At 38.2% G+C, this 26,179-nt stretch overlaps 1 pseudogene; it reads right to left on the reverse strand.

The window, feature by feature from the left end:
- Positions 1 to 734: 734 nt before the first annotated feature.
- LOC109077960 lies at positions 735 to 22,097 on the reverse strand (annotated as a pseudogene).
- Positions 22,098 to 26,179: the final 4,082 nt, after the last annotated feature.

Consider the following 26,179-nt stretch of genomic DNA (forward strand, 5'->3'; position numbering starts at 1 on the left):
GTGATTGGTTGGTTGTCCAAGAAGGAAAAAAAGAGTGATTTTAAGTACAGGGTCTATTCTAATCCTTCACTTTAAATTTACATGCATAATTTTTCCTATTTGATCGTTCTCACACACACACACACACACACACACACACACACACACACACACACACACACACACACACACACACACACATACACACACACACATTATATGTGTGTATATAAATCCTTTTTTTTATTTACCATGCTTTTAATTTCCTATAAGGTATTTGACTGGCTTAGAATGATAAAAATTGTTCCACTCTTTCCAATTACACTGATTGCTGTCTATTTAAGTGTTGGTTTGAATGTTGGTTCTACTGTATCAAACATGGAATCAAAACCAAGAAGGGCGAGAAAGCCCAACTGGACAGAGAAACAGTGTTTACTGTTAGCCCTGCTAAACAGCTGTCCCAAGTAGCCCAAACTGTGTTCAACATCTTAGGTCACTCAGAAACAAGTATTACCGGTTTGAAGGAGGGCACAGACAGCTCAATGATTCAGCTGGTGGAACTACAAAAATGGTAATTTTAATGAACCAACAGCCAAGTAACACAATATAAAGACACATTTTTATTTAACATAGGCAAGGCCATTTCTCATATTTCTATCTGGCATTCTATGAACTGAAAAAAACAAAACAAAATTGGCCTAAATTTATTTTAAATAACAGAGATTAAATGTTTTCTCCTTTTTAGTAGCACAGAGCCTTCAGCAGAGGAAAGGGGACCGTCGACATCGCAGATGGGTGACCCCCAGCCAGAAGCGCCTCATTCCCTGCCTTCTGCTGCCACCGCAGCTGCTCCAACACCATCCCTAGTAGACAAAAAACTGGAGATGGAGATGGATGTCCTAAAGCAGCAAAAAATAGTACTCCATCTACAGGAGGAGTACTACTAACTAAAAATTGAGCTACTCAAATATAAAACTAATAACAAATAATATGTTTTTTGTGTCTTCATAATATCTTTCTAATGAAAATGTTGGCTAGTGTCTGTTTAGTCACGATTTTTATATTACATTCACTGTAACTTACATGAAATGCAAATTAGTAAACTGGGCTCTGTAAGGATTCCCACTTTGGGACAGATCCCTCCCTTGTGGAGGGTATTCTTCATCATCCTCTTCATCAGCCCGATTGTCCGTGGGAGGGTCTGCAATTTGTCTAGCTTTACAGATGTTATGAAGCACTGCACAGGCTGTTATCACTTTGCAGACCTTTCCTGGTGCCAGTCGCACCTCTCCATGCAAAATGTGAAAGCGCCTCTTTAGTTGACCAATACCCCGCTCAACTACGGCTCATGTTTTCTTGTGAGCTCTGTGAGTTAATGAAAATGAACAGAATTCAGTTGATATTTTCAAAACATAATGGTAGGTTATTTATGGGAAGTAGAGTAGCCTACAAATACTCCTGCAACACATGTGTTGTTCTCTAAATTTGAAGTCCACATACATTAAGTGTATGTTGTCACTGTAACCTGTTGTAATTTAGCTGTGACCCCTGGTCAGGACGGAGGTAAGGTGTGAGGAGCCATGGTTTACAAGTATTAACCACTGTCCCCTAACAAGTGTCAATTTGCTGGAATACGACGTCCTTCAAACCAGATTTCTCAGGCCACTCTCCGCCAGTATCCTGGCATCATGTGTTGCACCAGGCCATTTTGCAACAATGTCTACAATCCTATAATCTGCACTGAAGACAACTTGAACGTTTATGCTGTGGTACCTCTTTCTATTAACATAAACGTCCTCGTCTTCCGACGGTGCAATAATTCGGATGTGGGTTCCATCAATTACTCCGACAACACCAGGAAAGCCTGCTATTTCCATAAATGCAGTTTTTTGAGCCTGAAAAGTGGGAAAGTCCAGTGGAAACGAAATGAACTGCGACACAAAAAGAGGTTCTTAAAGGTGCTGTAATTGTTTGTGTGATCACTCTGCTTACAGAAGGTTGTGACAGACCCAAATCATCACTACTGCATTGTTGCATTTTCCCAGTTGCCAAATATCGTAATGTAGTGATTACTTTCAGTTCTGGCGCTATGGCATTTCTGCGCTGTGTCTGAGATGTTAGCGCATCTCTAATAAGATCAGTCACAAACATGATCCCTGCACGATCTAATCTATAGCGTCTTATTAACTCCCTGTCATCCATTGTCTGCAACACATTTCTTCTCCCTCTTCATCTTTCTGCCATTTTCTCCTCTGCTAAAGAAACTTAAGCCTCTTAAAAGTCCTCGTCCGTGCTCCTAACAAGTTTGACCTTAAGACCTCTTTTAAGGGTTAAGATGCTTTCTGAATTACTTTTTTCTTTACTAGGATTTTTTCTTTAATTTTAAGAGTAAACGCCCACATTTCTAAGAATTTTCTTAGAATTTTGTCACTAGGAGCTACTTTTTGCATTAAGATTCTTTATGAATACGGGCCCTGGAATTCATGGCAGCTTACTTTGGCCAAGGCCCGCCCATGAAGCTGTTTTACCGACATGTCCAACAACCAATCACAGTTCGTTTCATTTATCGTCACATTTAGGGGCGTGGATTTGTAGGATTTATAACAGACCGGTGTGTAAAACTCTCGGACGTATTTTAAAGATTCTATGCAGGGAACTTTAAATATTTCATATACTTTTGAGAATCCAGCGTTTAGTTGATACTGATAAGCGCTCGTCATCACAGTTGTAAACACGACGGCTTTCTCCTAACACAGTGGTTCTCAACCTTTTTTTCCACCGGGCCGTGTTATGGTCCAAGTGCAAGTCTCGTGGGCCGCACGCATATCATTTACATATTACATCACCAATACAAACCAACATGATTTATAATATTATAGCCTAATTATTATGGTATCTAATCGATTACATTCATTGAAATAAATAATTCTACTCCCCATAAATAAACACCTGATGTTGTTGGGAGCTGACCAATTTTGTGAAATTCGGCTCGAAAGGAGTAACAGCACAATGAAGTTGTGATTGTAAGATGCAGTCTGTAAGACACGCACGGGAGCATTACTTGATGCGCGACATTGCAGAAAATGTGCGTTCACAAATGTAGCCTATGTTGATCCAAATATGGAAAGCACTTTCGAATTTAATAATATGAGGTTCTCTCCAGAGATGTTTTGCCACATTTCTTCAATTAAGGATGATTGCTGCATAGTATGGGTGTTTCCTTTTGCCTGAACTTCTTCAAGTGAATTGCGGAGCAAACCGAAAATCCAGCACTCTCTTTCACTACTGATACTGCGACTATTCTTGTTTGTATGTGTTCATTCGCTGGCATTTTCCACATTTCTTTTTTCTCCCTTAAAAACAAATTTGTCCATTTTGATGCTCAATTTTACCGAACTAATGGCTGTTGATGACTATTTGAATTGAATTCTGCCAAAGTGCGCGCTTGTATGTGTTGGTTAAATGCGGAACGTTATGTGAGTAGGTCTGCTCATGTCTGAAAATAGTATATGAAAAACAAAATAATTTTACATAAAAACATTAGGCTATATCTTATTTCTTTATTACATGTTTAAATTATTGTAAAAAATAAAAAGAATTGTAAAACTGAAAGTAATTTTTTAAAATTGTGTTCAGCATGGTGGGCCGCATTTGAATTCGTGACGGGCCACGGGTTGAGAACCACTGTCCTAATATGAGGGTTTGGCGGCACGGCATCTTTGTTTCCAGGCGGAACGTTAAAGAACGACACACACGTCTATCAGAAATCCTGTATAATTCAACCAATCTGTTGACGGTGCGTTACAAACTGGAGCAAGTTCAAGCTCAAACCGGTGTCCTCCATTTTGAAACGGTTTCCGATTTGAACGACATGTTTCATGGAAACGGTGTGTAACGGGGTTCGAGGTTTGAGATGCGTTTTCTTTGTTTGGTGGGTGTGTCAAACATGTCAGCCCAATCAGCAGCAACATGTATATAAACCACGCGGTATAAAGAGACAGCTCACACAATGTAATTAACATCAAAATAAATTCACAAGAGCAAGTATATTGTTGGCACATGTTTATTTACATTTAACGCGAAATAACTGAAATAATAACAATAATAAGATAATAATAAGTATAGATCTTTAAGTCTGTCTAAATATCATTTAGTAATTGCAATGTCTTCTGGTCCATATCCTTTCCTCAGGAAGGTGTGCTAGACCTTAATGTAACATAAAAATACTATATATTTTGCTGTTGTATTGTGGAGGGACACTTTCATAAACTTTTCTGTACTCCTCTGATTATTTAATGGTAAATATTACAATATTACAATATCAATATCGCTAGCTTTCCCAAGGCAGACAAACTTAGTGTGGTTACAACCATCCGGGTTTAAATAAAGCTCAAATTGATTTGATATTGACACAATATTTAAACTGAAGCTCACAGCAGGCAGCTATGGTAAGGGGCATGACATTTCACGACTAGGCGCAGAGTGCTGTCAATCACGACACACACTGGCCCAGCTAACCAATCACGACACACACTGGCCCAGCTAACCAATCATGGCACACACTGGCCCAGCTAATCAATCACGGCACACACTGGCCCAGCTAACCTGTCACGGCACACACTGGCCCAGCTAACCAATCACGGCACACACTGGCCCAGCTAACCAATCACGGCACACACTCGCCCAGCTTACCAATCACGGCACACACTGGCCCAGCTAACCTATCACGGCACACACTGGCCCAGCTAACCAATCACGGCACACACTGGCCCAGCTAACCAATCACGCCACACACTGGCCCAGCTAACCAATCACGCCACACACTGGCCCAGCTAACCAATCACGGCACACGCTGGCCCAGATAACCAATCACGGTACACGCTGGCCCAGCTAACCAATCACGGCACACACACTGGCCCAGATAACCAATCACGACACACACTGGCCCAGCTAACCAATCACTACACACACTGGCCCAGCTAACCAATCACAGCACACACTGGCCCAGCTAACCAATTACAGCACTGGCTCAGCTAACCAATCACGGCACACACTGGCCCAGCTAACCAATCACGGCACACACTGGCCCAGCTAACCAATCACGACACACACTGGCCCAGCTAACCAATCACGACACACACTGGCCCAGCTAACCAATCACAGCACATTTCGTATTTCAGAAGGCGGGCCTTCATTTGATACAGGAACTATTCGAGCCATTCATGCCAGACTGGGGGAGAGAAACGCCTTTAGAGCTGTGCAGATGAAGTTCTTAGCAATGCATATTACTAATCAAAAATTAAGTTTTGATATATTTACGGTAGGAAATTTACTAAATATCTTCATGTAACATGATCTTTACTTAATATCCTAATGATTTTTGGCATAATAGAAAAATCATAATCAATGTGTTATGTAAAATTGCAATAATAATCTGTAATTAATAAAAATAAAAATAAACTTTAGATAAGCTGAAAGCACTGTATATTTTACAGCTAATTTCTGAATTATTATGTTTAAACACCTTCACTATAAAAAATAAATAAGTAAATAAAAAATGAAATGTCACGTGACTGGCAGCAACAGAACATCAAACACTAACAGATCTCTCTAGATCTCAGTATCTTCACTTATTACAATCCAGAATTTAATTATTTCATACAAAACCATTAGCAGAGGTTTTGATGTCGATGTTTTATTGAAAACAGTTTGAAGTCGCCGTTGTTGAGCACCATTTGCTGACCTTGACTTTTTAATGTCAGTTTTTCTCTGTTTGCTGTAAATGTATTTCTAAAGCACATTTTTTATAGCAAAAATTGTGAGAGAAAATCCAATCAAATGGTTTTTGATTGTTTACTGATAATGATTCAATCATCATGCAGAGCTCTGATTCACTGATCTCATCCGGAGTCTTATCTCTGAGTTAGTTTTGCATTATTTACAGCAGTCTTGTGATTTGACAGTTTTTTAAAGGGGTGGTTGACTGCTTTTTTTCTAGGCTTGATTGTGTTTATGGGGTGCAGTCTAACGTGTTAATGCTTCGTTAAAAACAATAACAAATAGAAACTTTTTTTTTTCATATAATTAACCTTCTAAACCGAATGTATATGTAAACTTCTATCTTTATGCATGCATATCTGTCTGTCTATCTATACATCTATCTATATCTATCTAGTGAATATTAGACAGACAGAAAGACATCGATCTCATGTATGTATATATGTATTTGCCTTGCTCGTGCTGTTTGAGTGTCTTGAACATTCCTGCTGCTCCATCCTGGCCTCTACTTGGATCTGTTTTATGGTCTTGGAGTCCAAATTAGCAGTATGAGACACCCAAAGCTGCACTGATAGGAAGGGAAAAAACAAACCAGAGACTGTGATAACACTTTTCCCCTTGAATACAATTTAACTAAAGCTGAAAGTAAAAAAGATGGAAAAAAAAAACATATTCAAAGAAATTATGAAAAGTCTCAGGATTAGTGACGAATACATAAAGAATGCTACCAGAGTTGCTTGTAGTTTACATTTGTAAATTGCTGTGGATTAAAAAAAAAAAAAAGTTAAAAAGAAAGCTTTGTCAGGTTGACAAAATGTCAACATCTTAACATACCGAACAAATGTCTTTTATTATACACATTTGTATTTAAATCTAAAATAAATTATTGAACTATTGAATTATTGAATATAATTTATTTATAACTGATAAGTACATAATTGTTTTTAAAACAATGTCTGTGTAGTATATTCTCTCTCACAACTCAAACACAGACCAGCCACAACACTAAAACACTGAAAGTTTAAGTAAATAACATTTGTTTATATCGTTACAATGGCACCTGTCGAGGGGTGAAATTTTTAGGCAGCAAGTGAACAGTCAGTAACAGGTGGTGGGATAATGCACTGAGCAGTGTGATGCCCATCACGTGAAATCCATTATCCGCTGAAAGGATGCTACAACAAAGCTATCAACAGCAGACACCGACACATAGAAACCAATTTATGTTCATGAGTGTATGCATTGACCTAGAAAATTAAGCTGAAAAAGACGCAGGTGATCGTAGAATAGCAAAATTAGAAGTTCACCTTCTGTGTTATTGTTTGTGATGGTTCGGCACAGATGCACTGCATCTATGATGTGAAATCTACTCTTTTATAATTAACGTTCTAAGTAATGCAAGTGATGTCACTGCATGGTGCATCTCTAGACCCGCTGTCTTTCTGTGGTTACGAGCGACATGAAAACGTCTCCGGTTACTGTCGTAACCTCATTTCCCTGAGAGGGGCAACAAGACATTACAAAGCATCGATGTGGCAACAGCAAAAATTTTGAAGTTTTATAGGATAATGCCAGTAAACTGACCAACTGTCGCTAATCTATGCAAACTGCATTAGCTGTAGCACTGATCAAGCAGCGAGCATGGCTATCTCCGAAATGTCTTTGCCAAGAGTCTTTGTGAAGGTATACTGAATTTGCATATCCAGTCAGAATGAATGAGCAACTGCACTGAACACAGGGCAGACACAGTAATGTAATGTTAGTGACTCAACAAAAACATTTGAGATGTCAAGGATGGCACATCTAGCATGTAAAACATGGGGAAAGTATTCTGAGAGGACCAGCCAACTGCAAAGCATATATCCCAAATAGATGTGCTTTTAGACCAGGCCCATGACTAAACAATAGCCTGCATCGTATTCTGATGTTGAGAGGGGATTCCTGTCCCCAGCTCACATAAGCAGACACAAAAGCATCCCCTATCCAGTGAGAAAGCCTCTGCTTTGATACTGCTCGTCCCTAAGTAGAGTCACTGTAGCACAAAAATAGCTGATTAGACTGTCTAAAGACAGCCAAGTGGTCGATATTAGTGGTTGAACGGATCGTAGTTGATCCGTTATCCGTACGACATCATGGCATCCACGGATTAATTGCAAAATTTAACCATGGTAGAGTGAAAGTTTATAATTTGTACACGTTTACACATGCAAGAGATTTTAAACCATTCAAACGTAAGAAAAAGCTTAAGGGAACTTGATGCGTTACTTGCACGCTGTTTTCTATGTTCATAGCCACACACAATGAAGCGTGCACACGCAAAGAAGCATGTAACACCAAACTGAATCCACTTTCATATCTCCTTCACTCCTTGCCTTTGAACAGACACATATATAAACATACAATTATGACAAAATACCAATCTCGACAATCATTCTGGTAAATGCAGTCGGTTATGTCTTTAGTGAACGAGAATAGATTAGAAAGAAATTGGATGTGTATTATTATATTGGATCTGTGCATCAGGTCTCAAAGGGACAGCAGCCTCTAAATACCTGCTGCTGTCATTAATGCTCATGATAAAAATAAAAAAAGATTTGAGATTTGTCAATGTTTATTTTATTTTTAATTTATACAGTGAACACTATGCAGTGTTATTTTAAACTTAATCACATTTCTGTACCTGAATACTACTAACCTTATTTTACTTTTTAAAATTGTTCTGTTGTATTTATCTATGCTGGTAATTTGTGTATTTGTTCTTAATTTTACTGGCTGGTCACTTGTCTCTTTAATCGTGTTTGAACTTTCTTAGGCTAGTAGTTTTAGCTGTGGTATCAAATAAGTACTTAGTCTTAAGTTATTAAAGGAAAGCAAAGTATCATCAATATTTGTTATTTTCTTGCTTTGTTATTTTCTTAACTTCAATTCAGGGTCATTTTTTTTCCATGTTGACTATCCTATTTTTAACACAGAAGAAAGCTGTTTTCTGTGAATGTGCGAGACATACAGTTCATTAGTCACTGTAGTGAAGTAACAAGAAGAATAACAAAGTGCAGTAAAGAATAAAAATAATTCAATGCAATAAACGGTTCTACAATCAATTTAAGGAGAAATTTGTTCCGATTGTATTTCATGAATCTAGTCACATATTTTCACTTGACTAGAATTCCTGTAGACTTTTCATTTATGTTTTCAATTAAATATGCCGTAATCCAGAAATAAAGGTGAGATCACATTACCATGTTTGACAGATTTTCACAAATGGTGAAATCCAGTCATTTTAACAGAAATCCACATGATCAGGAGTTTTGTGTGAGGGCAAAATATCCTCACACATATTTAGCATGTTTCAATTTTACTGACATAATGCTGCTTGGTTTGAAACTATTGACAATAGTAAATGGATGATTTTTGCCTGCAAACTATTAATGTTAATGTGACTGCAGCTTAAAGGGGTCTTGAACTGAGAAACCAAAATTGTCTTGCTCTTTTGACATACAGTATAAGAGATCATTGTGATATTAAAAACATCCAGTAAGTTTCAGAACTCAGTAGTATAAAACAGATCTTGAAGCCAGGCCAAAACGACAGCTTGTGGAATGTTCTACTCTATGATGTAATAGCGTGGATAAGCACCACCTCTGCAGTAGAAGATCAACACCTGCTTCTAAATCACTGCCTGTTTAGCCCCCCCAACCACTGATTCTAAATCACTGCAGGTTTAGCTCCACCCACAGACTCTAAATCACTGCAGGTTTAGCCCCACCCTGATTCTAAATCACTACCTGTTTAGCCCCACACCTGATTCTAAAATCACTGCCTGTTTAGCCCCAACCCTGGCCCCATCCCCGGCTCTTTTTAACGCACGCTCTGTTAACAATAAGGCGCTGTTGTTATCAGATATTATCATCGAAAACAAACTGGTCTTGGTCTATTTGATGGAAACATGGCATAGACAATCTGATGGGCTTGTGCTTAATGAACTTACTCCATCTGGCTATGGATTGTTCGATTCCCCGAGACCCTCTGGCAGTGGTGGGGGACTTATTGACAATTCACTATAAGTCCTGTGGTCACTCCTCTGTTTAATTCATTTGAATGTCTTGTGCTGAGTGTCTCTGCGCCCATCTCGACTGTCATAGCCATAGTCTACAGACCTCCTAAGACTGCTGAACACTTTTTAACTGAATTTGCTGATTTTCTGTCTATGTCGTGTCTTAAGTTTGAAAGAACTCTTATCCTAAGGGACTTTAACATCCACATGGACAAAAAAAGACTCTGTAATGACTAAGGACTTTGTGTCCTTATTGGAATGTTTTGATTTGAAGCAACATGTGGATTGCTCCACACATATTAAGGGGCACACCTTAGATCTGGTTATCTCTCATGGATCATTATTATCACAGTTTTCTGTCACAGATTTAGGATTGTCTGACCATTTTGCTATTCTTTTTAGTATGGAACTGTTGCATACTAACATTTACCCTTTCCGTACTGTAAATTATTGCAATTGGAAATCCATTGATCTCAATGACTTCTCTGCTTTTATTGCATCCTCCTTAAGTGGCCTTACTTTATCAGACCCTCTGGAGGTCAACATCTCTCTGTTAAATACTGTTTTTTTTTCTGGTTTGGACTTATTTGCACCGATGAAATCCTGGTCTGTGGCCTTTGTACGATCTGCTCCCTGGTATAATGGTGAGCTGCGCTCTAGGAAGGCAGCGGGTCGTAAGCTGGAGCGTAAGTGGCGTACCTCTGGCCTGAATGTTCATTATCAAGCTTGGAAAGACCACTTACTTGAATATAAGGCAGAGATTGTATCTGTCAGATCTCAGTATTTCTCTCAGATAATTGATAATAATCAAAATAACCCCAAAAAATTGTTTCATACCATTAACAAACTGTTCAAAGGTAACAGCTCCTCCAATGTACCTGCCTCAGATCAGCTTTGTAATGGGTTTCTTGATCATTTTAGTTCCAAAATTGCTAATGCACGCAAATCAATTACACCTGTTGCGTCTGCTTCTGCTCCTAGTATCCCTAATTTTTCCGGCACTTTTTTCTCAAATTTTAGCTTACTTGATCCTGTCTCTCTGGGTAATGTGGTTTCACAAATGAAAGTTGCCACTTTCATAGTTGATCCAATACCCACCTGCCTGTTTAAATCATGTTTTGCATCAATATGCCCAGTCGTCTTGAGTATAATAAATAACTCACTGAACACGGGTGTTGTACCTGCTGCACTCAAAATTGCTGCTGTAACACCTGTACCAAAAAAGCCTAACGTAGACTGGGTAAACATCAATAATTTTTATCCCATCTCCAATTTGCCTTTTTTGGCTAAAGTACTTGAGCGAACTGTGGCCTCTCAGTTAAATACTCATCTTACTTTGCACAATCTTTTTGAGCCCCTCCAATCTGGCTTCCGCAAACTGCACAGTACTGAAACAGCATTGGTTAAAGTCACCAATGATTTCTTAATTGCTGCTGACTCTGGCTCTTTGTCCATCCTGATTTTACTCGATCTCAGTGCAGCTTTTGACACTGTAGACCATTCTCTTTTACTCTCTCGATTGGAAAAAGTTTTTGGTGTTACTGACACTGCTTTAAATTGGTTCAAGTCTTATCTATCAGATCGTAGGCAGTTTGTGTCCCTGGGTGGGTTGCAGGTCCAATATTGGCTCAGTGCAGTTTGGTGTTCCACAGGGTTCAGTTTTGAGTCCCTTACTTTTTAGTATGTACATTTTTCCCCTTGGGCTATTTCTAAGATCCCTTGGTCTTAAGTTTCATTTTTACGCAGATGACACTCAGATTTGTATTCACTCAAAACCTGGTGATAATTCTTGAACATTGCATATTGGAGGTAAAAATATGGATGTCTCAAAATTTTCTTTGTCTCAACAGTGACAAGACTGAGGTTATGCTGATTGGTTCACCCCATCAAATACGTAAAGCTAATATCTTAAATTTAAAGATGGATGGGTCTATTATGGAGTTTCAAGCTAAATTTAAAAATCTGGGGGTGATTTTTGATTCAAACTTAACTTTTGATCCTCATGTTCAGAACATGGTTAAAGTATCCTTTTTTTCACCTTAGAAACATTGCAAGACTGCGTCCCATGTTGTCTTTTTCAGTGGCTGAAAAACTGATCAATACGTTTTGTCTTTTCTCGAATAGACTACTGTAATGCTTTGCTCGCGGGGGTCTCGAAATCTACTTTAGGCAGATTGCAGTATGTTCAAAACGCAGCTGCCAGAGTCCTGACAAGTTCCAAGACAAGTGAGCACATCTCTCCAGTCTTGGAGTCCTTGCACTGGTTTCCGGTTAGGTTTCGCGTTGATTTTAAAATTCTTATGCTTATCTACAAGGCCCTGCATGGTTTAGCTCCAGAATATCTGACTGAACTTTTAACTGTCTACACCCCAATGCGTAATCTTCGTTCATCGGATTCTGGCTTCTTAACTATTCCTGTAACTCGTTTACGCTGTATGGGTGACCGGGCCTTCTCTCCTGTGGCACCTAAACTCTGGAACTCTCTTCCTACTGAAATTAGACAGGCTGAATCCCTTAGTATTTTTAAAACGTTCGCTTAAAACGTATTTTTTCCGGTTAGCATATATGTGATATGTTTCTCTGATGGTCAATCTCAATGTATTTTTTTTTTTTTTCTGTATGCCTTGGTAAAGCGCTTTGAGATGTAACTTTTAAAGGCGCTATAGAAAATAAAGTTTATTATTATATTATTATTATTATTATAAATCACTGCCTGTTTAGCCCCGCCCTCGATTCTAAATCACTGATTGATTTTGTTATTATATTATATTCTAAATAACTGCCCGTTTAGCCCCACCCCGATTCTAAATCACTGCCCGTTTAGCCCCACCGCCGATTCTAAATCACTGCAGGTTTAGCTCAGCCCACCGATTCTATATCACTGTAGGTTTAGCCTTACCCTGATTCTAAATCACTACCTGTTTAGCCCCACACCCGATTCTAAAATCACTGCCTGTTTAGCCCCAACCCCGATTCTAAATCATTGGAGGTTTAGCATTCTATATCACTGTAGGTTTAGTGCCTGTTTAGCCCCACCCACAGATTCTAAATCACTGCCTGTTTAGCCCCGCCCCCGATTCTAAATAATTGCCTGTTTAGCCCCACCCCAATTCTAAATAACTGCCCGTTTAGCCCCACCCCGATTCTAAATCACTGCCCGTTTGCCCCCCCACCCCCGATTCTAAATCATTGGAGGTTTAGCCCCACCCCCGATTCTAAATCACTGCCTGTTTAGCCCCGCCCCGATTCTAAATAACTGCCTGTTTAGCCCCACCCCCAATTTTAAATCTCTGCAGGTTTAGCCCCACCCACGATTCTAAATCACTGCCTGTTTAGCCCCGCCCTCGATTCTAAATCACTGCCTGTTTAGCCCCACCCCCGATTCTAAATAACTGCCCGTTTAGCCCCACCCCCGATTCTAAATCACTGCCCGTTTAGCCCCACCCCCAATTCTAAATCACTGCAGGTTTAGCTCCATCCACCGATTCTAAATCACTGCAGGTTTAGCCCCGCCCCCAATTCTAAATGACTGCCTGTTTAGCCCCGCCCCAAGTCTAAATCACTGCCTGTTTAGCCCCACCCACTGATTCACAAATGCAGCCTAGTGTTTACAAGAGAGACAGACAAGCAGGTCTACACAGCAAGACGCTGTGCAGTGCCAAGCTATGAAAAAAAAAACAGTCTTTGCATTGCCTTCCTTCTGATCCTAACATTACAAAAGAATGGATGAACTTTATTTTTAATGAAGATCCAGACCGCATCAATAAGAACTCTTGTCTTTTGTTCACTTTATTTTACCATGGATTTGTTTACAAACAAGGCACAATTCAACGCAGGATTTTCAGTTAGATTGAAACTAAATTTGATGCTGTACCGACTATATTAGATCCAGCAGTAATGTCACAACACACAAGTGTGAGTAACTGTTTTCATTACATGGTCACTCTTGCTTTATCTATTATTACAGATCGTTTGACATGTATTGAGTTATTTATGCATTTTGAATCTAAACCACAGCAGCGTTCATCTATGAGGAATGTACAATGTTAAACATACACATCTATTAGCCAATCATAGCAGATGGTGTTCACTTCTAAGTTTACAATCCTCAACACCTATCCAAACAGAGTGTTCTGATGAGAGGGTCAAAACAGGACAGAAAATCACCTATTACTTCTAAAATATGATTTTGATGTAAAAATCTTGATAACATTATAAGTGGACCTCAGAGATCAGTACAAAATAATAAAAAAAAAAAACAGGCAGTTCATGACCCATTTAAAGGTTTTGAACTGAGGGTGAGAAGGCATCAAACAAAACCCCCTCTACAGAAAACACATCTGAGTTTTTTACTTTTTACTCCAATCTTTACAGTTACTGAGATGTGATGAGACTTACTGTAGTTTCTTCAGTTTACAGTGTGAATCCTCCAGTAGAGCAGCTTCACTCCTGAGTCTCCTGGTTTATTATCACTCAGATCAATTTCTTTTAGGTGTGAGGGGTTTGATCTCAGAGCTGAAATCAGAGCAGACCAGCCTTTCTGTGTAATATCACAGCACGAGAGACTGCAGAGAATATACAGAAAATGAAAAATGAGTTATGAGAGCTTGACTCATGTGTCCAAAATAATTGTCGAAAAACACAGATTATTATAAATTATATATATATATATATATATATATATATATATATATATATATATATATATATATACAGGTCCTTCTCAAAAAATTTGCACATTGTGAAAAAGTTCATTATTTTCCATAATGTAATGATACAAATTAAACTTTCATATATTTTAGATTCATTGCACACCAACTGAAATATTTCATGTCTTTTATTGTTTTAATACTGATGATTTTGGCATACAGCTCATGAAAACCCAAAATTCCTATCTCAAAAAATTAGCATATCATGAAAAGGTTCTCTAAACGAGCTATTAACCTAATCATCTGAATCAACTAATTAACTCTAAACACCTGCAAAAGATTCCTGAGGCTTTTAAAAACTCTCAGCCTGGTTCATTACTCAAAACCGCAATCATGGGTAAGAGGTTAACCCAGCAGGCCATCATTGACACCCTCAAGCGAGAGGGTAAGACACAGAAAGAAATTTCTGAACGAATAGGCTGTTCCCAGAGTGCTGTATCAAGGCACCTCAGTGGGAAGTCTGTGGGAAGGAAAAGTGTGGCAAAAAACGCTGCACAACGAGAAGAGGTGACCGGACCCTGAGGAAGATTGTGGAGAAGGACCGATTCCAGACCTTGGGGGACCTGCGGAAGCAGTGGACTGAGTCTGGAGTAGAAACATCCAGAGCCACCGTGCACAGGCGTGTGCTTTTGAACCAGAAACAGCGGCAGAAGCGCCTGACCTGGGCTACAGAGAAGCAGCACTGGACTGTTGTTCAGTGGTCCAAAGTACTTTTTTTCGGATGAAAGCAAATTTTGCATGTCATTCGGAAATCAAGGTGCCAGAGTCTGGAGGAAGACTGGGGAGAAGGAAATGCCAAAATGCCTGAAGTCCAGTGTCAAGTACCCACAGTCAGTGATGGTCTGGGGTGCCATGTCAGCTGCTGGTGTTGGTCCACTGTGTTTTTTATCAAGGGCAGGATCAATGCAGCTAGCTATCAGGAGATTTTGGAGCACTTCATGCTTCCATCTGCTGAAAAGCTTTATGGAGATGAAGATTTCGTTTTTTTTCAGCACGACCTGGCACCTGCTCACAGTGCCAAAACCACTGGTAAAATGGTTTAATGACCATGGAATATATTACTGTGCTCAATTGGCCTGCCAACTCTCCTGACCTGAACCCCATAGAGAATCTGTGGGATATTGTGAAGAGAAAGTTGAGAGACACAAGACCCAACACTCTGGATGAGCATAAGGCCGCTATCGAAGCATCCTGGGCCTCCATAACACCTCAGCAGTGCCACAGGCTGATTGCCTCCATGCCACGCCGCATTGAAGCAGTCATTTCTGCAAAAGGATTCCCGACCAAGTATTGAGTGCATAACTGAACATAATTATTTGAAGGTTGACTTTTTTTGTATTAAAAACACTTTTCTTTTATTGGTCGGATGAAATATGCTAATTTTTTTTGAGATAGGAATTTTGGGTTTTCATGAGCTGTATGCCAAATCATCAGTATTAAAACAATAAAAAGACCTGAAAATATTTCAGTTGGTGTGCAATGAATCTAAAATATATGAAAGTTTAATTTGTATCATTACATTATGGAAAATAATGAACTTTTACAATATGCTAATTTTTTGAGAAGGACCTGTATATATATATATATATATATATATATATATATATATATATATATATATATATAAATTATTAAACCAGACACAGACAGTGACCCATTTTAATAGACTTCAGACTCAAACAGAAATTACTTCAGATTTGACTCAACAAACAGGACCCAAATATTCCCATGAATATTCCCAAACTACTTGAGTCTTAACATTAACTACTGAAGAAGATTTTGTATTTTAATTTGTATTCAGTCTGCTTATAGTGGAGCTGTACAGACCGAATACATTGTGATCATTTGTTTTCCTGATTAAATACTCAAAGCAGAAAAATGAGAAAGCAGCACTTTTTTAATTATATATAATGAAAAAAAATGTATATATATCTCCACATGTAGGCGGACATAAAACACATCTTTCTGCAGATTGGTCAACCAGAGATCAACTCATGCTGTACAAACACTTGTTAATAAAGGTTACTAGTTAGTCAAGATTACAATTAATGCCCAACTGTAGTCCTCACTTGATGCCAAAATGAGTCCTTACTCCTGGGAAGTTGTGTAAACTGTTAGTGTTGTATAGTTTTTTTTTTTTTTTTTTTTTTCATCAGATGATTTTTGTTGAACAGACAAGTTTTCTAATTCAAGAAATTATTGAATGTTGTCAAATTAAACATGTTTAATGTTATTGAAGATTTCTGCACATGTATATCTGATGTACAAACAAAGTGTCATGAAATCATACGAGCTAGCCTTATCCATGTTAATATATTCATATTTTTCTTTTTTTTGTTAACAACTGTTTATTGATTTTTTATTTTTTTTTCTGTGAACAGTAGTATCAAGCAAAGAAGCAACTGTACAAATTTCAAACCCATCCCAACCCATCCCACCCCCTGGTAGACTTAAGGGTAGAGAAGAAAAATAATAAATAAATACATAAAGTAAAATAGATAATAATAATAAAAATAAATTAAGTAATATAATAATACATAAAATACAATAAAATAATATTTACAAAGATTTTAGAAAAGATGACACAACATTAAAAGATGAATGCCATAAATTAACAGTTTTCACATTAGACCCATGTATACGAGAAGTTGAGAGTTCCATCAAGATAATGTCCAACAAATATACTGCCCAGGTTCGTCTGTCCATTGTGTGAGGAGGATTCCAATGATTGACTAGCAACTTTTTTGCTGCAGTGAGAGCAGCTAACAGTAAACATCTTTGTTGGACGGACAAGGTAAGGTCCCAAAAGTCATTCATGAAAAAATGGCATGGAGTCATACAAATCTCAGTACCCAACAAATAAGAAAGGTCCTGTGAGAGCTGAGACCAAAAAGGAGAGAGAGAGGGGCACTCCCAAAAAAATGCAAAAATGTGCCTAAAGATCCTTGTGAACAGAGATTGCACTTAGGAGAAGAAGACAGATTCATATGAAAATGTTTCATTGGTGTCAAGTAAACCCTATGCAGCAATTTCCAATTAATCATTTGGTGGTTAGGGTTTTTAGAAGACAATTTAAAACATTCCCCATATCTGGTCCGAAAAATAAAACATGTACATCCTCATTAAGATCCTTAGCCCAGACAGTTGTAATAGATAAAGGTTTGTATGAATGCTCAAGAAGAAAAAGGTAGATGACTGAAGCAGAAGAGGGAAATTCCTCAGAGTGAAGGATTAGTTTGCGCAAAGGGTGAATAGGCAGTTGAGAGTTCCAGGGCACCCCATATGCCCGTAGGGCCGATCTAATGCGCAAATACATAAAAAAGGAAGTGCCTGGCAGATTATATTGAGTTTTAAGATTCTGGAAGGATTGTAAGCCACTATCATCATAGATATCTCCCAGAGTGTTAATATATTCATATTTTTCAAACACATTTTTCTGGAGAAAAAAAAAAAAAGAGTAAAATGGCAGAACCATAAATGACTGTCACATGTGTAAGGGAAACAGGTCAATTTAGCTCAAAGGGAATCATTTAAGATTTTAAAGGGAATTTGAACAGAATCACTGTTTCACGGCTGATCAATGAAACGGCCAGCGATTCACTGAACGAGCCGTATAACATCAAATCTGTGCTGGATATTAATATCCAAAGTATAGTGAAAACACTATTAATTAGCACAGTAACAAGATCGGCAGTTTAAGACATTAACTTGTGAGCACAAAACACAAGATACTTCTCTTTTCAATATGAATAAGGCTTTATTAGATAAATCTAAGACATATAAACTAATCTAAACACATAAGCACACGCACTCACACATTCACACAAGTTGCAGGAGGATAGAACGTTTGGAAAGAGTGAGTTTAAGAGAATGAAAATGTGAAATCCCAAGTTTACAGCAATACGTGAAATTGCATAGACATGAACAACCATTTAATCACTTAATTAACCCTCGCACTGAGTTCTTCAATGAGGTTAAAATTATATTAGATAACACCAGTACAGATGTGAGTCTGGAGGTTACTTGCGTTGCCTGTTTAACGGGTTTTCCCTTTGTCGTCGCTGAAAAGGGGGTTTCCCGAGGTTGCTGATTGGCTGGAAGTTCAGTAGTCGTTGAAGTGACGTCTTGGGAAGCCCGTGGTTGGGCGTAGGCTGAAGATGCGGAGTTGTGGGCTGGTTGAAGTTTCAGACGGGCACGCGAGGTCAGACTCGGAGACACGGCGTTACAAAACTTAACTCAGAACACGAAACTCTCAAACGGAAAAGAAAAGAAGTAAAGTTTGACGAGACTAGGTGGTGTTTTCTTCTCATCGTGGCTAAGTAGCAGCAGGCGTGCAGGCCGAAGCACGCTGGAACGGCGCTCGAAGAACGCTAAAAGTGATGACAAAGCATGACTAAAAGCTAAACTACAAGCAAAGCTAAAAGCAAGCATGACTGATAGCAAAAGCTTGACAAAAGCTAAAAGCTAAAAGCATGACTAAAAGCTTAAACTACAAGCAAAGCTAAAAGCCGGCATGACTGATAGCAAAAGCTTGACAAAAGCTAAAAACTAAAAGCATGACTAAAAGCTTAAACTACAAGCAAAGCTAAAAGCAAAATTTGATGGTGTCCTGAGTATTTAAACTGGCCTTTTGGCCACCACCTCAAATGTTGTCTTGACCAATTAGATACTGTCTTTTCTCAGGGTGTTGCATTGTCTGTCCCACCTATTCATAAATCATATGTTATCTTATCAAGCTTGTGGTCCGAATTTTCCCGCTCTTGCAGGGTATAATTTGGACATGATTCCTATAACAAGAATATGATACATTTGACAAATAACTAATGGTCAGAAACGTTTCAAGCAAGAATATTCGAACACACACATACTAAACATGAATATGAGCCCTTAAGCTATTCAAGAGTTATTTAAAAAAGGCATACACAATAAGTGATTAGAAACATTAAAATCAAATGTGTCGTTTACATAAATGATATGGAGTTAAGCAATGGACTGATATCCATTTTGAAGTCTTTTTTGAGTTCATTTTGGTGCATATATGCATTGGAAGGCATTCTCTGTGCCATTCTGGGGAGTAAGGATATGTCCTGTGGAGACCAGAGGGGTTAACAGGTCTCCTTAGGAATTTCAGTCTGGTTTTGCTAGGTGGGGGGAAGTCAATCCCAACGATCTTGTTTTCTCTGTCATGGCTTTACATGTGAGTGTCAGACTGTCCATCTCTTCGATTACTTGCCCCAAATTAGACAATCTCTTCTTCGAATTGAAATTGTCAATAATTGTTCTAATGGTGTTAATGTTGAAAGCTGTTCTGTGAAAGAGTTGGTCGGTTATCAGACTGTGGTGCTGGGAGTTGATTTACAACATCCTGCCTTTCTGTGGAATTCGGCTCATGTTTCAACCAGGCTCCCGATCGAATCTTTAATTTGTCTGGTTCACGCTACACATGATTACATGCATCTGTTGTTCCTCAAGTCGCATTGACTAAATATCTTCTACTTTTTCCTCAGTTTTACTAAGAAACATTGTTTAATAACTTAATGAAATTGGATTGTTATATTTATGAATTATTAGATTGAAATTGATTTATTTTCATTTATTCCAACAAACCTGAATGCAACTTTTAAGTGACTGATGATGACCAATATTGATGATACCAATCCAATATTTGTAAAATCAGAGTCATAAGCCTGTTCTTGAAGGCACCTCAACTTTGTACAGTTTGGATTAATCTCTCTTATCAAACACACTTGATTCAACTTATCAGATCATTAGCAGAGCGATCTGTGATGTTAGCTGAGTGTGTCAAATAAGAAAGACCTCAAAATATACAGAAACAGTGTAGAGAAACACAGGCCTATTGTATAAAATAAAGTCAATAAAACAGAGACACTGTAAAATACTCACTCAATCTTTCTAGATGCTTTGATCACTGGCAGCAGCCTCAGAAGACATTTTTCTGACGGATCATATTTCCTCAGTGTAAACTCATCCAGCTCTTCTTCTGAGTTCAACAGCACAAACACCAGAGCCGACCACTGAGCAGCAGACAGATTGACTCCAGAGAGACGACGGTCATCTGTTCTGCTCAGGTATGTTTGTACTTCCTGCTCTAGTGAACGATCATTCAGTTCATTCAGACAGTGGAACAGATTGATGGATTTCTCTGGAGAGCGATTCTCCCTGATCTTCTGTTTGATGTATGCAGTTGTTTCCTGATTGATATCAGAGCTGCTTACTGTCTTTCTCAAGAGGCCTTGTAAAAGAGTCTGATTAGACTCTAGTGAGAGACCTAGAAGGAACCGGAGGAAAAGATCCCAGTGTCCGTTCTCACTCTGTAAGGCATTGTCCACTTCTCTCTTCAGTAAATTGCTCATTGGTGACCTGAACTCATTCCTCAGTCCTGTGTTTTCTTCAGAAAAGGACAGCAGCTTGACTAAAGCAGCAAGAAACTCCTGTATACTCAGATGTACAAAGCTGAACACCTTCTCCAGCTGCAGTCCAAACTCCTCTCTGATCATTTATTCTCTTCCTGAAATATTCCTCCTTCTGAGGGTTGTTGAATCCTCATACCTCTGTGACCTGGTCAACACACTCAGGAGGGATCTGATTGGCTGCTGCTGGTCGAGAGGTGATCCAGAGGAGAGCAGAAGGAAGTAGGTTCTGTCACATCAGACAAGCTCTGATTGTTTTGGAAATCTAGAAGGAGTCGACACTCATCCAGACCATCAAATATGAACATGACTTGTAGTCATCATAATGCACTGACTTTAATTATTTGGTTTCTGTGTGAAGGTGGTTTAGAAGATCCACAAGACTGAGATGTTTGTGTATCAAATTCAGCTCCCTGAAAGGAAGTGGAAAAATGAAATGAATGTCCTGATTGGCTTTTCCTTCAGTCCAGTCCAGAATGATCTTCTTCACAGAGACTGTTTTTCCAATTCCAGCGACTCCTTTAGTCAGCACAGTTCTGATGGGTTTGTCTTGTCCAGGTGAGGGTTTAAATATGTCATTGCAGTTGATTGGTGTCTCCTGTGTCTCTGGTCTCCTGGACACTGTCTCTATTTGTCTCACCGCATGTTCATTATTGACCTCTCCACTGCCTCCCTCTGTGATGTAGAGCTCTGTGTAGATCTCATTCAGACGTGTTGAGTCTCCATGATAAGACAGTCCTTCACTGATTCTCTGATATTTATCCTGTAGTCTGGATCTGAGTTTTTGTTGATACACAGGCATCAGTTCTGAGCAAAGGAAATAATTGTTGTTATTGACAGAGCAATATATTAGAAATTTATTTTTAGCTTTGATATGTTAGATATTATAATGTGTTATGACATTCAGGAACATTAGTGACTGAAGACATAAGGTTGATAATAAAAACACAGGCTATAATCTGCTGATCCAGAGCTCTTACTGGTCTGTAGTGTGTTAGCGAGGTCTGTCTGGTTCATCTCCCTCAGGATGAGGAGTGTGATCTTCAGAAGCCCCTCTCTGACTCTGTTATGACCCTCATCGTCATAACAATCTCTTTCAGTAAATTCTGGGTAATCTGGACTCAGTAGTCTCTTAAAGCTCTTCATCACAGAAATTATTTGAATGAATGACCTGCATTCAGTCATAAAGAAGGTGAACCAAAGGATTAATACACAAAAGTTAAAGAGTTAAAGCATGAATACTAATAAACCTCACTGAATTATATCAGACCTGCAAATAAATTCCACTGTATGCTCAAACATCAGTGTCTTCAGATACTGAGGTTAAAAGTGAGAGTTTGACTGGATTGTCTGTTTGTTAGATTCATGTTCATCTTTGTACAGCAGTCAGCTAACATATGGATTCATCTTCTCTACTTTAGTGGACATTGATCTACAGAGAGGATTTCACAAATTTCTAAATTTTTTAATACTTTTTTTTAGTGGTTTTTTGTGTTGGGTTGTTGTGTTGACGCACACACGCACACACTCACACACACACACACACACGCACTCGCTCAAACACACACACACACACACACACACACAAACACACACACACATAAACACACAAAACCAACCTTAAAAATGGTAATATAAGCTCTTTTTTGCTGTACTTGATTGTGGTCCTTTATGTTTTTGACTGTAGTTAAACAAATATTGAATATTTTTGTAAACATTAAGACACATTGGTAAATTAACACTAGAACTACCAAGGCAGTCATTTTGACAGTTTTTAAATTTTTAAATGTAATAACTTTGTTGAAATAAAACACATATAACTATAATACCCTAACTTTTCCAAAATGTGTGTATATTTTATTATAGCATTGCTACTTTATTAAAATTGCAAAACACTAAAGAGTTCTGAGTCTTTCTACCTTGAATGGCCAAAGGTAGTGACAAAGTAGCCATAACAATAATAATAATAATGGCTATTATTATTTTTATGCAAGTGTAATGCTATATCTAATGCGTATAGGCAAATTTTAGCCCAGACAAGACTATTATTGTTAAATAAAACAAATTAGGCTATTTTCATGTATTTTTTTTTTGTGACAGTTACAGTGTTTATCATTACCTATACTATCATAACAGATCCATTTATTCATGGATCATGATTCCAGTGGTGGCTGCATAGAAATGTTTGCGATTCATGTGATCCAAACGTATCCAATAACTCCAGAGCGTTGTAAAGTAGCTTACAGAAGTAAAAATGCAGATCAGCAGATGTGTCTCCCAAGCTGAAAGTAAGTGGATGACCCATTGACCGGTCACTCTTCATGGACACACAGCTGGGTTCAGGAGATTAATTTTGCCACAGACTGAAATATAACAGCAATACAAACTGTTTCTGTAAATCTCACTCTGCTCTGACAGAAACACCTTCACGGTTCAATGTTAAACTCCCTTTAATGTTTATCTTTCACTTATGGAGTCTGTTGTTACTTGAGAGTTAAAAGATTAAAGTTTAATTTTCTATGAATACAAGGTATATGCCCCATATGTACTCTTTTTATTTATATATTATAGAAGAAAACTGACCAATACACACATATAGATAAAGACACAGAAACATCCAGCAGCAACAGAGACACCTGGTGACAATATCCATAACACACCACACCTACAGTATATATGGGTGAGCGTGATTTCACCAAGTACAACATGTTCCTGGATTAACATCCTTGTTGATCCTGGAACAACATTCCAATCAACCAATCAGAATTGAGATATAACTTTTCATGAAATGAAAAGTTGTTTTAGGCTTAAAAAATGTTTTAGGCTTAAAATCAGGGTTAGGTGGTTCTACACCCTTGTTAAACAGCTATCATTTCCCACTGATTTTAGGAATAAATTATGGGTAGGATTAGGTTTAGGGGTAGGGATTGGGTTAAGTCTATATTTTTAATAATAATGTTGATCCAGGATCAACAAAAGATGTGGATCTAGGAACATGTCGTACTTGGCAAAATCACAGTGACCGTATATGTATATGACACTCATAATATCTCACCTGGATTTGACAGAAGAGTCTTCCTCTCTGCAGAGATCTGAAAGAGACGTTGTTTTTTCCTCACAGACACATCCATGTGTTCAGATCAATCTGATTCACGCCCCTGAATCTGACTATAAATGAAAATGCTATTGCAGTGTACATTTATTGTTTCTAAACATTAAAAATGTGAAACATTTCAAGTTTTCTCACCTCTTGACTGTCTTTATCTGTGTGTCACATTCTTCAGAGAGATTCATTGTGGAGGCCATGGTTTCATCTAAAAGCAGATCCAGATGTTGATCCACAGAGTCAGTTAATTTTCTAAAATTCACCTCTGTCTCAACAGTCAGTCCACAACAGTGACCTGCACACATGAAAAACAATTTCATCCTGACATTATTTACACCGAATCAAATTATTAACAAATTCAGACAAGCACTGTGTTAAAATGAAGGTAAAAGTGTAATCTGACGATTTACAGACTCTGTGTTTTATCTGCTAATGTCATTTAAACAATTAAAAAAATATCTGATACTGCTTATTGTTGTACTTCACTTTAAAGCAGTCTTTGGCTATCAAAGATGATTGTGAAATCGTGATACTCACTATGTTTTTCTCTCTAAAAGTAGTTTACTAATGTAATAATGTATTATTTTCTTTATTAATGTGAGAAGCAAAAAAAAAAAAAAAAAAAAAAAAAAAAAAAAAATCAATCCGGCTATAAGTTAAAAACCTAACTACTTCAAAAAATTATATAAACCAAACCTATAAAACACAGGATAAAACTGTAATAAAATGCTGCTTATTGTTCTTAAATGATTTCCATCTGCTACTAAGACTATTTAAAATATATTAATTTATTAATTTATTTATAATTTATATTAACAATAAAATCATAATTAATTACCAGAAACAAGTTTTAAATGTTAATACAGAACAATTTTTAATACAGTCTCAATAGTCTCTCAGTGCAGCAGCTACTTATGACTACATACATTAGGGGCAGCTGTGGTCTAATGATTAGAGAGTTGGACTTGTAACCCGAAAGTCGCAGGGCAATGGGTTAATGAAGAGCACTCTCTTACACCCTCATTACCCATGGCTGAAGTGCCCTTGAGCAAGGAACTGAACCCCCAGTTGCTCCCTGGGCGCTGGATAAATAGCTGCCCACTGCTCCAGGTGTGTGTACACGGTGTGTTCACTTCTCACTGCAGTGTGTGTGCACTTGGATGGGTTAAATGCAGAGCACCATTTCCGAGTATGGGTTACCATACTTGGCAAATGTCACGACTTTCACTTTCACTTTTTACAGTCCTTGCTAAAGTATCTGGAGCACTTCCCAGGGCTTAAAGTTCTCTGGTGTGCAGCTGCAGGGAAAAAGTCACTACTCTGACAGAAACACATGCACTGTTTCAACCTTCCTTTAATGTTTATCTTTCACTTGAGGAGTCTGTTGTTACTTGAGAGTTGAAAGATTAAAGTTAAGATTTTCTATGAATAATAGGTATCTGCCCCATGTACTCTATTTATTAATATATTAAATGTTAATACAGAACAATTTTTAATACAGTCTCAATAGTCTCTCAGTGCAGCAGCTACTTTTAACGACATACAGTCCTTCCTAAAGTATCTGGAGCACTTTCCAGGGCTTAAAGTTCTCCGGCTGTGAGGAAAAAAGTCATCCCAGATAGCAAAATACACTCAGGCCAGTTCCGGTTAGATTCTCGCCTGCCGGAGACTTACCACTTGGGCCAGATGCCTGTGGACTCACTGCCTGATTCCGGCTTGAGTCAATCGGCCCAACACTAAAGTGCACAGCGAGCCAGACATGGCCCAGATTCATTTTTAATATCTACTTTATTGTTCACTAATCTTTCATTTAAAATCGAAAAACAGCCAGAATGAGTTCAGCTGAGTTCCTGGGTGGAATAAACATATGGCAGGACTATTACTTTCTGATCCCTGTACTACCCATCTCTGATCATAACAGGAGTTCTGACCTTTGTCACAAAAAGTCTTTATTTCGTACACTTTTTCCTTATCTCATGTTTCTCATCAGACATTGCGTTTTCATAGAAAGGGTATTTCAAAATCTTTTAGCGGTCTCCTCCCCCTCTGCCTTTTAGAATCAAAACTTTTTATAATCTGGACTGCTCCGGGTGTGTGTTCATGGTTTGTGTGTGTTCACTGC

Source organism: Cyprinus carpio, chromosome B22 (assembly GCF_018340385.1).
Source record: "Cyprinus carpio isolate SPL01 chromosome B22, ASM1834038v1, whole genome shotgun sequence".
Taxonomy (NCBI): domain Eukaryota; kingdom Metazoa; phylum Chordata; class Actinopteri; order Cypriniformes; family Cyprinidae; genus Cyprinus; species Cyprinus carpio.